Here is a 15,367-nt window from a genome sequence, read left to right on the forward strand (position 1 = left end):
TGCCATTCATGGCAGTTTTCAGCCATCAGGAGAAAGTGACACCTAATATTGTGTGGGCATGGCAGCTCAGAGGGGTCCTGGTGACCACAATGTGGATTGGTCCTGGTGATCCCTGTGGCATTCTGGTTGAGAATTTATGCTTTCAAGGAGGATGGCATGAAAATACAAGTAACACTCAGGCTGCTCAGAGATCACTCGTTATTGTAGGATGGATACTGCCATGCCATCAGAAGATTGTCAAGATTCAGTGACTGCCAAGTTTTGGCACTGTGTCATGCCCTCTGGACACGATTTTGTCCTATAAAGAGATGCAAAGTGACAGAAAAGTGAGATCTGCCCTACATTCAAAAGAGAGCTTGTAATTCAAGCAGCATATAGCAAGTCCTCAATATCAAACAGAATTTGTGCGTTGTACAGACAGATTTCCCAGACACTACCAGGCTGGTTTATTTGTGTACCACAGCTGTCAATAATGAAGTGCAGTTGCTGCACAACAGCACACACACTACAGGGTAAGTTCCAGAACTGTGGGGCAGGAATGGTGAGCTGAGATGTTTTCAGAGCTCTCATACCATTACAGGTGAGAATCATTTTAAGGCTCCCCTGAACATAAAGGTTTGGCAGATATAAGGAAGTGGGCTTTGCTTCTAGGTCATCATATGAGAAACAGCAGGGTGAAGTTTATTGAAACAAATACACATACAGCATTTGGATGATGCTGGTTTGTTTTTGTTTGTTTGTTTTGGGTTTTTTTTCTTTTTTTTTTTTCTAAATGTCCTCTTTTATTTTACACTATTATTAGGTAGTGGTTCTGCTGATTTTATCTTACTGTGATCCTTTGTCCCTAAGGCAGATCAATTTTCATTCCACTGAATACCTGGAGAAAGGGGAAAAGGTTTTATACAATGTCCTTTGTTCCTTTTATTTTCTTTCTTAGTTTTACGGAATTTTTCCACATCAAAAATACAGTGGTATTTTGTCTGTCTTTGTAATTGGAATTACACAATGTTAAGAACTGTATATTCACTTAGGTTTTAATTTTCAAATAAGCAGTTTCTTCAAGTGACAGGAGTTTAGATGTAACTTTGTTCTCACTGTATATCTGATGGTCCAGTCCCCAAAGGATGTTGAATTAATAGGCTTTGTTCTTTATATAATGAAAGCCAGAAGAAAATAATTACATGTAAAGATGTTTATGATTTGATATTCTGAGCTTTCTGAAGCTCTGAGTTTTTAAATTCCCAGTGAATTCAATGGAAATTGTAAATGTGAAAAACAGATCATTAACGTCTAGGGATGAGTTTATAGCTATTAAATAATTTTTCTTCTGGCTGATGATAAAATTAATGGGGGTTTGGATGTATTAATAAAGACATGAAAAACTTACTTGGAAAGATTGATTTCGAATGCTTTGACATTCCGCTTCTATCTTATTCCTAAAATGTCTTTGGCCCATGAGCACTACAGACAAGTAAATATTGTACGATTTTATTTACATTCCAGATTAATTTTAAAGGTCTGCAAGGATGAACTTGATGATGAAGACAGAGAGTTGGGACTATGATCACTTTTCAGTTCTCCTGTCAAACACTTGTGATGGATCTCCTCACATAAGTACCAGCACTTCCCCCACTGTCTGTGTTTCAGGAGGGAAATCAGCAGGTGGCTCAGAGGGCTGAGTGAAGGGGATGCCAAGGCCCATGCTGTGCTTATCTACTTATTGAAAACCAGCAGCTGATCACCTTAATCTACCCCCAAGACCTTACTTTGTCCAAATGACACGTGAGGGTGCAGGGGGTCACATTTTCTGCTTCTCAGGGGAGCACTGCTGCCCTTCCTTGTCCTGGCTGTCCCTGTCACGCGTGGGGACAGTCACTCATTCTGGTGACAGTGCAGAGAAGGGACAACCCCCTAACCCTGAGGGGCTGCTGACTGCAGCGGGGAGCTGCCTGGCTGGACACAACTCACTCTGAGTGATCACAACTCAGCTCCTCTGATCCACTGCACTTCTCCTGAGAGCTCAGGGCCAGGTCTGAGGAGCCATGCAGAGAGTGGTAATGGATCTGTTTGGATGATAATGAACCGTGGAGTGGATCTGACACTGCAAGGTAGAGGGCAGTTAAAGCCCTGAGGTAGTACAATTTTACTTGTCTCCCCTAACATCAGCACATCTGACACGAGCAAGGAGCAAAGCCACTGAATAAGAAAATGCCATCCTAACACCCCTTTTCAGGGTAAAACTGCCCTTTATCTCACCCAAACAAAAGCATGTGTAGTGTTTTTCACAGTCTACAAATGAGCATAATAGCTGCTGGCAGTGAATCTACTTTCATCATTATCAAGGACCTTGTGATTATGTGTGTTATTGCTTCCTGTTGAGATTGTTACAGTGAAAGCCATTTATGGAAAATTGAAATGAATAAATGCTTAAAAATCTAGTGTCATGTTTCACTGTTGTCTTCTAAGGAGAGAAATTTACCTATGTAGGGGAGAAAGCCAAGAGCCCTTGTAAGCAGGAACATCTATTTGCATGGAGTGTTTACATCTAACAAATGTGCTTTATCCTTGATAATTTACCCTGCTTGGGTCCAGGAGAGCTCAGACATTATTTAAGCATGGAGTGAGGAACAAACACTTCCACTGTGCTGGACTGAAGTGTGTGCACAAGTACAAGCCTGCCTGCAGGCTGTACTGACCCTTTGGCAGGCTTTGGCAGAGATTAGAAAAGTGCCAGCTGAACTAGAAAAAAATCATAGGAGTGTCTTTGGCCTTAACTAGTATGAGCTGGTATGGAGATGAGTGAGATGAAGGACCAGCCTTGATCACAGCAGATCCAACCTGCATCATGGAGCCTGGAAAAGGATCGTGTCCTCAGAAGATGCAATGCCACTGAAATTCATGTCAGTGTTAAAATTCCACAAGGAAGCCCTGAAAAATCAAGGAGGTCTTTATATTTACTTCTTGTTCATGATAAATCAGAAAATGCCTTATGGCATGACAGGAAATTCAAAGAGGGTCTTTCTAAAAGCAAACTAGAGATGCCAGAAAGTTAGAGAAACATTATTTTTATTTCTTCTATTTTTGACATCACTTATCTCATGGAGGATGATGCTAGTTACATGTTCTTTTTCCTTGAACCCTTGCATTACCAGTTCTAGCAGTGTTAGAAGGTTCTTCTGTGCTAAGCACACACCTGAGGTATTTTTGAGGAGCCTTTTCTCACAGTGCCACAGTTTCACTTTTCCATTTTCTCTGACCTTCCTGGCTTGGCTCATTGGGTTACTCAGGACAGCAGAGCCTGATCAGAGAAGGCAAGATGGCTGAGATGGCACCTGATGAGACTGCAGTGGTGCTGACTGGCTAGGGGAAACCATCCAGAAGATGCTTTTGGGGTGATTTTTAGCTCAGCCTTTTGTTGATGGAGTTTGGTGCCTGTGGGCACAGTTCCACAGCTCTGGCAGTGCCAGCAGGAAGTCTGAGGCCCAGCTCTGAGGGCAGGATGTGCACAGGGAGGTTCCATACCCCCACAAGCCTATCTAGTCTGTGCCTAACCTCTCCAGAAGGACTTTAGCTGCTGGCTTGTTCTGTAACGTGTGTCAACTTCAGTTATGCATCACAAGGTGTGCAATGGTCATCACACCTTCTTCTGCTCTGTAGCTTCTGTTCCTCTCTCCATATCCTGATATTGGGGAGAATTTGGTTTATCTGCCTTGTTGGGATTTTGGCAGTCTTGGTGTATGGCGACTGACACACCAGTTTATTTAGGCATGTTTAAATAAAAGATATCATGGTCATAACTGTAAAAAATACAAGGCCAGATACATGAGAGGGGCCATTTCCTAGTAAATCCAGCCCTCATTTGTGCTTATAGTTCAAAGATTTCTTCAGGCAAGTCTCAAGATAGAAGTTGTCAGTAGATAAAAGAAGGCTTATCTGCAGATTTAATTGCAGATAACAAAGTATGGGTAAAGTGAGTATTTTGCTACACAAAACCCAGTTAATATCTAGGAGATACCTCCAGCAGGACATGCTTTACCAGAACTGTCAACAGTGGTCAAAATGAAGAAAAAGTAAGAAAGAAAAAAAAAAAAAAAAAAAAAAAGAAAAAAAAAAAAAGAAGGCATGGTTAAGTCAGTGACAGAGAGATGACTCTGCAGAACTACAAATCAAAAGAAGACAGCATAAATATGTAACATTAACATCCACTTCCTAGAGCAGGCAGGATGGTAAAGGGCTCTGCTGGTAGCTGTGAGAGCTGCTGGTTGCCCTTGTACTCTGTTCTGCTGGGTGTGAGCACTTCTCCTGGCATTTAAACAGAGGAAACTGGCCTGTACTGGGGTTTGCAGCAGAGTGATTTTAGTATTATTACTGAAAACCAGAAGTTTTGGCTACCACCTGAAATCTGGCACCCCCTCCTACAGGTCACGGCAAATTGATAGGGCAGCTATTAACCCAAATTGCTTCCAAGAGAAACCAGGCAGGCATTAGAAAAAGGGAATCTGAGTTTCAGTCAACTGATTTGGAAGTGGGGCACATGGGAATTGCAGGTGTAATCTGGAGGCTGAGTTGGCTTCTAATAAGCCCAGAAGCTGTATCTGGGGGCCCTACATAAGTGAACACATCATGGTCCCCAGTGAACTATAATGGTGTTTTTAATGGAGACAGAAAATTTCTCTTTCCTGACAATTGCTACAGAAGAATGGGTATTTTTTGGCCTTTTTCTCTCTGCTGCTTTTATGCAAGAACTAGCTTCAACTCTAATTTTTCCATGAATAGATTTTGTGAGGCTGCAGGCTGACCCAAAAGCCCTCAGCACGCAGAAGAAAAATGTTAGTGCCAAGAGCTCTGCAATAGCCTGCGGCAGCCCAGCAGTGCACCGAGCAGCCAGAGTGTCAGAAGGGCAGTTTGGGAACCCATTGCTGCTCATCTCCACTGCCTAATTGGCAGAAAGCTCTGTAATTGCTACAAGTCAACAACACCAAGAGTTCAACACAGGAATCAAACAGGGGGGCGAGTTAAATGACTGTAGATAGCAGGTACATGCTTCTAGGAGAGCCAGAGGCTGAGCATCTCACAGCAAGTGAGCTGCAAAGCAAGTTCCTATCAACATGCACAGAATCTCCAGCTGGAAATGGGCTGACCTCACTGAAAGTGCTGATGAGCAGGGAGTTTGGCAGGTGTTGAACTCATGGCAGAGAAAGCAAGCCTTATGCAGCTGGGTTAAGAAGTAAGAAGCCTTTGCCTTCTTGTGTAAAGAATTTATGGACACGACTATCCCATGAGACCAGGCATAGCTCCTTCCTGCTTAAAGAGAAATGTACCTCTCCAACTCTGCTGTATTTCCATGTGCAGGGACCAGATTTTTAGCTAACCTCAGGTAAACCTTGAGAAATGGCACTCAGCGAAACATCCAGGGTTTATTCTCTTTGATTCATGTAACCCATCTAAATGGCCTTCTGCCCAGACTCTCACACGTCCCCTCTGCTGCATCATCTTGACTCCCACTCCTCTGCAGACTTATAGAAGAGCAAGCAAAACATGAGGGCAAAATTATTTCAAAGAAGCAGGGCCAGCCTGCCCTATAAATAATGCATACAGATCTTTTGTAGTGGTGAATTTTGCTTCTGAATCATCAGCTGTGTTATCTTTCCCATTCCTGTCTTCCGCTGCAGCCTTCCTGTAACCCTCCTAGAATTAAAGTAATGTAAACAGCAGATTTGAAGTGTGGTTTTTACTATGGGTTCAGCAACCCATTGAGGAGATCTTTCTACTCACTGACTTCACAGATGAGCAGAGCTCCTCATCCAGGGAACAGGAAGATGTGGAGCTGGTGCTCAAAGGTGGCAGTAGACAAAAGGCCTTGAATTATAACAGCGCTGCAGTGCTCAGTGAGAAAGGACATTAAATACATTTTTTGTAAAGCAGACATGACTGTATCCAAGACAAACCTGGCCTTGACCATCCATTTTACCACTTCAGGGGAAAAACTCCAAAGGTTTCAGATACCAGTGAGCCAGAAGTAGAGATTCAAAGACTAAGTCAGACGTTATCCTGTAAGCCAAAATCTACTCACAACTGATGGCTGACTTCAATATAACATGTTATATCAGTAGAGTGGTGTGTGAGCAATTGGCTGAGATACATGTTTGTGCAGCTTTCTTCCTTAAAACAAATGCAAGAGTTTGAGATTTGCAAATTAAAGAGCTATTGACCCAATAATCTGTTTGTTTTGCTTGAAGAGAGACAGATCCTGCTGAAAGTATCATTCCAGCCAGTAAAAAAAGAAAAAAAAAAAAAGTGATCACTCCAGGAGTTCAGGTGTGGGGCTGAATATTGTACTTCCATGTCTGAAAGGTTGCCAGGGTGAAAGAAATAAATGTCATAAGGACTGAACTGTGGCTCAGTGCATTTCTAATTATACCAAGCGTGCTAGTGGCTCTGAAGCAGGGAATAAATGCATGACACAGGCCCCCACATCCTCTGCAGGAAATCAAACAGATCCTAAAAGCAAAGGAGATAATACCATGAAAAAGAATGCCCTGCAAGCCTCCACCAGCTGAATTTCATTTATATAAAGATGCTTGCAGACCCAAAAGCACACAGATGTACTTACTGTCATACCCCCCTATCCTTCAGTTTGGCCTTGCTGGCTCTCTGAGGCTGAGTACTGAGACCCAACAATGCACTTGGCTTCCCAAATGTCCACAGAGGTCACTGCTGGCCAAAGGGACACACTTTTTTCTCTTCCTACCATTTATTCTTCTTTGAGAGGCTAAACCTGATTGTTGACCACACTTTCCTTAGAGGAACTGACACACCAGAATCTGAACTGAGCCCTGCAGTTGTGCCTGTAAGGCCTCATATTTTTGGATGCCAGTGTCATAAAATTAGTTCAATTCTCAGACAGCATTAGATGGAGTAGCTCTTAAAAGATGTGCATTTTCTTGCAATGGTAAGAAGCAGTGGGGAAGCACTGTAACTACCCAGCCTATGAGCACCTATAAAATGCTATCCCTCCCCACCATCAAGGGGAACAACTCCCTCTTCTAAAACTATAGAAGCTGGTTCCTTCTTTTTCTCAAGATGCTGCAAAGCTCAGGGACAGAGATGCAGAGGATTGCTGAGCTCCTCCTTTTCCTTTCTCTAGCTTTTGTACAACTAGTGTTGGCCATTCAGGGACAGGATGGGAGAACCCAGAGTGGTACTGACTGGCTGCTGTACCCTGGTAGAAGTCTGACAGAATCTGGAGTGTTCCCTTTCCTCCCCAACATCCCAGTGCTGGGAGCACTGGCAGCATGGGGGCAATGCACTGGTGATCTCTGTATCCTTTCTTTTCTACCTCCATGCCCCTGGATTTCAATATGTTCCAGGCTGCCCCTCTTGTGTGGGTGTCCCAGTTGAGCTGAAGCCTCTAAGGTAGCACCATTCATACACAAACAGTGTGGTTGATGAGTCATGCCCACTTAATGTCTTGAAGGACTGGACTCCACTTGTCCCACTGCTGCTGTTCTGTTCCCCAGCAACAGCACAGGTTCTCAGGAATTTCAATCAATTCCACTGCCTCCTGGAATTTTGTTCCCTGAACACCGAGCTCTGCCCATCTGTTCCAGGAGCAAGTGGGCACCTGGGTTACTTGGATGCACTTGCTTGCAGGGCATTCCTCCACTGGCATTTTTATTCCCCCTCAACCACAATGGATCATTAATGACCTTAACTTGGATCATTAGCTATTATTTATGCAGAAACTCAATAGAACATTTCCAACTTGAAAAATCATATTACTCAATGAAAATATAAGTTGTTGCTAAAGCTGAAAACATTGACCAAATTTTCTTTTTCAACTTCTTGATGCCCTTGCCAGCAAGCTGAGCAAACCTATGCCATTTTCTTTCTGCACTTCCATTTGTGTTTTCCAGTTCAGTCCTTACCACCACTGTTAGACTCTTCTTGTCCAGAAACAACAAAACCCAATAAAACCTAATTATTAGAACACTATTTAAGATAAGCTTCCCTTTCTAATGACATAAACCTTCCTTATCACATATAGCTGTGCTTTCCTCAGGCATTTTCTAGCAGTGACTCTTTCAGCAGAAAAGAATAAAGCTCCAAAGCACTGTGATTGAAAGCGTGCCAACCTTTATTGACAAGGAAGAGCCAAGGCTTTGGAGAACTGTGAAACAGAAGCCTACAGAGAAAGAGATACATTATGTATAAGAAGATATTCTAGAAAATAGCCAAAGGGAAAAATGAACCAGCCTTGAACAACTGTGACAGACTTCCAGCCTCAGCACTTACATTTCTGTTGAAATCTGATGACAAGAGCTGATCAAGAAGCTGAAATCAATGAAAGTAAAAGATTCACAGGTTCCACACAGTGATGAGCCTCTGTATAAAGTTAGATGACTCGGAGAGGTGAAAGATTTGGTTGCCTATTTTCCATTAGAAATTTGTAAGAATGGGGTTTTCAAACTCCCAGAGAGGCAAATTCTAACTTAAATGTAGTAAAAACTCAAGGGGCAGTGTGAAATTGCATCAAGCTAACAAATGCATGGAAATAAAATAATTGTCTGCAAGTGTTTCAGCCTGGTTGTCTACACAAATGTGGCAGCCAAAGAGACAGCAGGCACAGGAAGGACTCAGAGGTCCAAATGTACTCAAGACATTGACAAAACAAATCACTCTAAAACAAAAAGAAACCAGACTATGACTGACACCCAGATTTATATATTGACAGCCTCAAGTGCCTCTCACACAGTTCAAATTCTTGAATGATCTTGTATGTGCTTTATTGCGGGGCAGTCACTGGTATCTGTGCTTTGTCTGGAAGTTCCTAATATTTCAGATATCTGGTTCCACTAAGGAGCTTATTCCTTCACAGTTATCTTAAAACCATGGTGAGGGAATTGATTCATAATACAGTTAATCCATTTCAGAAGACCACTCCCAGCATCCCAAAACAGAGCCTAAAATGGCAATAGCCTAGTCATGCTTTTCCAGACGATAAAGAAAATAAATGGTTTATATTCCAGCTAAGCTGTGCAAATACCAACATTTTAACTTCCAGTGATACAAAGAGCACTTGTTTTCCAAGAAAATGTATCAGCTCTACACACTTAAATCCCACTGTGATTTGCCTAGACCCTTTTTCTCATCCCAATATTTTCAGTCCCTAGAAAAAGACCCTTGTAAGGACACCCTAAGGAATGCCCTCTGTCTATGAAATCTGGAGGGTGAGGAACCTGTTGATTTGTTCAACCCCTCTCCACAACTTTCCCAGCCCCAGTTTCCAACACTTCATGCCAGGTTTGACAGCAGTCAGCCTGAAGCCTTGCCCCTTCCCACTTCTCAGAGATTCCTGATGGATAGACCTGGGCTGCTAAGTATAGCAGCAACTGCTTATCTCTTCATTAAAATTAATCTATAAATGTTTCACCCCCAAAGCTCTTCAAGTTAAACCCCCGACTTGCTTTTCTAAATGTCTTTTTGAAATAATTGTCCTCAAAGAATGGGCTGGAGCCCTTCTGTTTCTTTCAATCTTTCCCAGCCATAGTGTCACTTTTTCACCAGGGCTTGTTATGAAGTCCCAAACAATTGTTCTGCAAATGCTGCTTCCAAAAATAGCACTTGGGTAGTTTGCACACTACATTTCCATCTGGAGGAGATCTTTTCTCTGCAGCTCCAAACACATGGATACATAATGGAAAATACTGCCATGGCTTGAATAATGGCTCCATTGAACAAAGAGCAAAACTCACTAAGCAATGAATCCCAAAGCATGCTGAGCCCTCGAGTCCCATTTTCCAAAGCTATTGAGCATGGCTGTATGTTGTTTTAAGCAAGCTGCTATTGTAGCACCTTGCAAGATTTATTGTTTGTACTCTGGTGGCATATATTGATTCCTGGGATGTGCAGAGCTGAAACAGTTGTTACAGGAAGAACCTCTAGAGCATTAGATCTGGAGCATTGTATCTTGGCTCACTGCTCCAGCCAGTTCATCCACTCAGCCTCTCTCCCTCTGCACATCTGTAGGTATCCTTACACATCTCTCCTGTCTTGCTTTCCAAGCAAAATTTCGCAAAACATCTCAAAATTGATTTGGTTTTGAGATCACACCTAGAGCCCTTGAGCCCACAGTCACTTCCTCGGGAAGTGTTTGAGGAGCCATCTGTGTGTGTGAGCCCAGTATCTGATTTGCCTAATGAGGCACATCAAACTCACCCAAATCTACATCAAAATGTAATGAATGGCATGATGTAGAAGCAACCTTTGATTCACCACAGTAAATTAATCAGTAGCTGAACTCTGAGGAAGTTGGTGGAGTCCTTTGACTGCAGGCTGCTGGGATCTTTGCAGTAGAGCTCTTCATGTTTTATCTACTGGAACAATGAAAGGCAACTCATTAAAAACCTCAACTCTCTGGAGTTATCAGATTTTCAGATTTAATACAATTTCTGCATGATTTCCTGCTGTAATTTCCAGCTAGCATGACTTGAAGCATGAAAATTGGCACAAAATTAAGAGAACCAATTTGGATGTATTAATTTCATTTTATGCTTTTTGTTTAAATACCATGATTTCTTCTTCTGGACTGCTGGGTTTGTCAGCCCAAATAGCCTGGAAGATTCTGTGGCTGACCATGAGGCTTTCACATTGTGGATCCCATGTAATTTCATCACAGTGGGAGTATTGAGGTAGCACAGTAGCAAACTGCATTTTAGATCTGCTTCTTCCTTGCAAACAAACAATACACCAGGATTATGCTGGGATCATCCCAAATCCCGCAGTATGGCTGTCTCAAGGTGAAGGGGTGTTTTTGAGCAATGAATGTCAGAAAGTACAAGGCTGAGGTTTTATTAAAGGCTGCTGGGAGCCAGGTCAGGGTAGAGGAACACCCTAAGGGGCCAAATGCCTCAGGCAAAACTAAATTTGGGGTCTCCATTCCTACAGAATATGAACCTTTTTCTCCATTAACACTTGGCTCATGGAAAGGAAGAGGTTTTTCTGTACCTTCTCTTTAGGAAGGATGGGCCCATGGGCAGTCCTAGTGCCCAAGTACAGCCTGCTGAACACCCTGGGAAGTGACAATTCCAGGGAAATGGTTCTGCCTCCCAGGCTCCATGTTCCAGGAGGACACTTTGCCAGGAGGATTGTTCCCCACACAGCCAGTCAGTGACCCAGGCAGAAGGACCTGGATGCTTTCTCCAGGCTGCCAGTGAGTGGCAGGAGTGTATGGGCATCCAAACGATCAACTGTGTGCCAGTCTCAGACAGAAAACCTCACCCTGGCTAACTGCAGACTGAATTTGAATTTAAAGTTCCTGTCCTGATGTACATGAGCCATCAGGTGACCTTAGACAAAAAAACTGTGGGTCTAAATGGGAACTGATTATAACAGGTTGCTTTGACTACGTGGGGTTAAAAGAGCTGGAACTTCACCCTGTTTGCAGAAGCTACCAGTGGTGGGTAGAGAATGAAGGGACACTGAACTGCTTTTGGTGTTGAAGAACTCTGAGACCAGCCTGACTCATCAATCCCAAAGTTAAACATTCTGAGGATGAGGAGAACAAGGTTTCCTGACAGAAACTGGCATCAGTGAGGACGCAGCAGGCAAATTACTGATATAGCAACCAACGAGTGATAGTACTGATAATTTATCTAAAGCTGCTGAGCTGACACAGCTGGCACACAAACATCTGACCAAGAGTCAATAATTTCATACTATAAAATCCCACCTTTAATGGCAAGGAGTTCCAACAAACCTTTTCTAAGAGCATTTGTGAGATTCTCCCACGGATGGGGATGCTCCTCAAGGCCAAGTGAAAGAGATTTGCCCACAGTTGTTGGTATGGGAGAGTAACATCCAGTCTCTACTTAATAATTATTTTACTGTCTTTAATATCATTGCTTCAATATTGCTTCATAAATTAATGCACTATGCTATTAACTATAATTGTCTATACTGCACAGTAAATAATTCTGATTAGGGTATTTTATTCTAATGACTATCATTAGAATCATCAATAAAATAAATAATTACTCCTATTAATATAAGTATATCGGGTTGCCATCCTTAATCCCACAGAACAAAGTTGTACAAAGATTCAATTGCATCTATAAAACCCTTTGACTAAATCTGGGACTGGGACTGGACCCAGCCACATCCATGCTCCTCTCTGAGAAGGAGTTTAGAAGGACAGGGAGTGCTTTCTGCACCTTGTGACTCCACAGGAGAGCTTCTCTAATGAACTTAGTCCAAAGCTTCTTCCTGCTCACAGCATTGATCTTGAGGAAACAATAAAAACACTTCTCACATGCCATGTGCAATTAAAGTTTTAAATGGACATGGTGTAAATCAGACCTCATGTCAAATGGAAAGGGGTTAAATGCATTTTCCCAAATTTATCATATTTGTCTTCCCAAACTTTTGCTGTGACTTTCTTTGTTTTGTTTTTTTTTTTTTTTTTCCCTCAAGTGTTGTACCTTTGCACTTGCTGTTAGAGAACTGACCAAGGTCCAACACTTAGTAAATCTAATTAATTCATTTACATCCAGATCCAGCTCAAACTACATCACAATGAAGTTGTTTGCTTCTGTTATATAACTGTATGTATGGGAAAGAGATGATTGTTTGCAGTGAAGAAGGTTTTAAATTTTGCCACTTCTCCTTGGCTTTTGTTGTGTGTTTTTTTGGCACAATAATGAAGTATTCTGCAGCCCTTACTATCCATTCTTCAGAATTGCTTCACAGATTCAAAATCACAATTATTCAATGCATTATTTGTATGGACTACTTTTCTTTTGCAGACAGTATACAGCAGTCTATTTAGAGAGAGGAGGTCAGGTTATGATGGGCCTTCCACATCACATCTTACCTCTGAACAGAAATTTATAACCTTCTCCTTTGTCCTCCTTTGTGAATGCTCACAAAATAACCTTGGTATTTCCTTTCTCTTGCACATCTTGGTATTGAAACTTGGTGATGTGATTGTTTGGGGGAAGGAAATATAAAAAGCACAGTTCAGGAAGAGGCATTAGAAATGTGGACCAGAGATTGAAAAAAAGTTTTTCATTAGTTTCCAAGTAGGAAAATCAGTGATTTGATAAATGGCTTAAATGTATAACCCTTATTTCTTTATTACCTGTATATATTACCCAAGTGTTAGCTAAACAGACAATAGTTAGACAGATAACCTTTTTTTTTTTGCATCTTTAATGCCAGAAATCAGACAGAGTTATGTTGTCTACTGATTTCACCTTAAAACAATTGTAACTTGAAGAATTTGCTGTATTCATACACAATAATGTTTGTCTTTAATACATCCACAATTGAGGCACAGTGGCTTACATTCTTCTTAGGGAAAGAATATTTTTCCTTTGATGAATTTGGAGGCCAGAGATGACAAAAGAAATATGGGCAGTACCTGAAAGCACTCAAGTGGCAAAGCTCTATCACAGCTCAAAAATTCCTGGCTTCCAAATTCCTCTTCAGGCTTGTACTGAACTGCTACTGATGAGCTTTACATGGTTTACAGTCTGCTATACATTCACCTCCCACACACACCTTGAGTAATGAGGTACAGGCACACTTTCTTAAGCAATTAAAAAGAATTAAACATCAGGGAAGATGGACTTATCATTATTGTATTTCTGTGGGAAAAAGAATTGTACATCCATAGTTTTACCTCTCCTTCTTCATTTATTTATATGTGTCACGGTTTGAATGAAATCTGATGTAAAGAGAATCTGTCCCCTTGAGATGTGTCATTCTGTCCCCATCTATAATGTACAAACTGGTAAAAGCAGGTTGGTGTTCCAACAGTTAGAAAAACCAGATATATTCAGGAATCTGTGCTGCAGGCACCATCTATCTTTAGTATCTTAATGCTTTCAAGTGATGAAATACCTTCTGCACCACTATAAAAAGGCTGGGCTTCTGTTTGCTATTTTACATGGTCAGTGCTTGAACTATGGATAATATTTGACCTTGAGCTCATGATCAGCTTGAGAAATACAATTCATAGGATCAAATTCCTTTAGCCCTCAGACCCCTGCTCTGTATTTCTAGGGATGGAGCACAGGAGCTTTGCTCTGTCCAGGAAAACCTTTTACAGCACTGTAAGGGAAGAGTAGGGGATACAAAAGGCAGCTGCTTTAGGCACAGAGAGGAAACAAAACACTCTGTTCTGTGAAACAGGATTGGGTCTACCCACGTGGTTTTCAGTGAGATGATGAAGATTCCCTTGTGGGCAAAAAAGGGTAAACTTCGAGCCACAGTGTTGAGAAAAGAGCTCTGATGATGTGGAGTCCAGAGCATGCATTGAGACAAATGCTCCATCGTTTACTGGAGACCCCTCTGAAAGGAGCACAGGAAAGATAATGATGGGTGCAGTGACATGGAGATTTAATAATGGACATTAATGAACACCATCAATGTGAATTCTTTTTTATCTGCTAGGGGCAGGGCTTTTTTATGTGCTAGGGACCCAGCCTGGGCAAGCAGATACCTGGGGTCCTCAGTGTATAAAGCTCCATCATGGGTGGCTGCTCTGTGCTGCCACTGGGCCTTTTGCTTTTTCTCTCCATCTTTGAGCTCAATGGCCAGCTGCAATGACATGATTCAAGGATCCAGTTGTCTCCCCTTTGCCACCCAGCTCAGGGGTGGAGGGAATGACACAGGTTTGAGGCAAGTGGATTCCTGCAAAGTCTACCATGTGCTGTGGTCTCTTCAAGAATCATGAGAATGATTAAGTGATTTTTTTAAGAGCCTCCTGGTGTTTTTCATTCCTCCCCTCTGGAATTCAGCAAGTTAATAACTTCAACTTGTTTCTAGCCACAAACATAGAAAACACAGCAAGAGCACAGAAGCTTGTACACATTGGACCAAAAGCCTCTCTGTTGGGGGATCCTTTTTCAGCAGTCAAAAATTATCATAAGCATACAGGGTAAAATTAATTCCATCCTCTGCCTATGTGGAGGTGCATGCTCTGAACAGAACTCCAAGGCCAGTTCAAGGCAGAAACAGAATCAGACATTGGAAAATCATGGTGACTTTTCAGAAGTTTAGCAGACCCATCTGCTTCATCCACTGCAGCCAGGAATTATTTATTCAAAATGTTTAATACAGCAAAAGTGAGGCTAAATATTTAAACGTGTTACACACACACACATGTATATATTTGCAATTGATATTAGTTTCCCACCTCTATTTAATATTTGCTGCAAAGAACACTCTTTAAGTGAGTGTTGCCTTTCTCCTTAGATGGCAAAAGCACATGCAAATTCATGTCCCCTTAATCTTTTAATCAGCAAGTACCAGTTTGCAAATGATGCTTCCGTGTCTTCCATATCTTCTTTGGGAACAAGTAGAG

This window comes from Passer domesticus, chromosome 4 (genome assembly GCF_036417665.1).
Source record: "Passer domesticus isolate bPasDom1 chromosome 4, bPasDom1.hap1, whole genome shotgun sequence".
Taxonomy (NCBI): domain Eukaryota; kingdom Metazoa; phylum Chordata; class Aves; order Passeriformes; family Passeridae; genus Passer; species Passer domesticus.